The sequence below is a fragment of the Amblyraja radiata genome, chromosome 27, assembly GCF_010909765.2.
Source record: "Amblyraja radiata isolate CabotCenter1 chromosome 27, sAmbRad1.1.pri, whole genome shotgun sequence".
In the NCBI taxonomy this organism is placed as follows: domain Eukaryota; kingdom Metazoa; phylum Chordata; class Chondrichthyes; order Rajiformes; family Rajidae; genus Amblyraja; species Amblyraja radiata.
Genome location: NC_045982.1, coordinates 34,709,592 through 34,710,345, shown reverse-complemented (window position 1 = coordinate 34,710,345; position 754 = coordinate 34,709,592).

Genomic DNA, 754 nt, shown 5'->3' with positions numbered 1-754 from the left:
CCCTCTACCACACTCCCTCTCCCTCTATCTCTCTCTCCCTCTCCCTCTCCCTCTACCACACTCTCCCTCTCTCTACCACTCTCCCTCTCCCTCTCTCTCTCTCCCACTCTCACTCTACCACACTCACTCTACCACACTCTCCTCTCTCATCCTCCCTCTAACCACTCTCCCCTCTCCCTCTCTCCCTCTCCACTCTCCCTCTCCCTCTCCTCTCCCTCTACCACACCTCTCTCCCTCTCCCTCTACCACACTCTCCTCCCTCTCCCTCTACCACACTCTCTCCCTCTCCCTCTACCACACGCTCCTCCCTCTCCCTCTACCACACTCTCTCCCTCTCCCTCTACCACACTCTCTCCCTCTCCCTCTACCACACTCTCATCCTCTCCCTCTACCACACTCTCTCCCTCTCCCTCTACCACACTCTCCCTCTCCTCTACCACTCCCCCCTCTCTCTCTCCCTCTACCACTCTCCCTCTCCCTCTCCCTCTCCCTCTCCCTCTCCCTCTCCCCCCCTCTCCCCCTCTCCCTCTCCCCCTCTCCCTCTCACTCTACCACACTCTCCCTCACTCTCTCTCTCTCTCCCTCTACCACACTCTCCCTCTCCCCCGGCCGCCGTTGTCCGGCTGCAGGCAGCGCGTTGTTGCCATGGAAACACAACTTGGAAACGGCGCCGGTCAACAACTGGCGCTCCCGGGAGAGCGGTCCGGAGGGAAACTGCGGCCCTGGAGAACGGGCCCGGGGGGGGGGGGGCGGG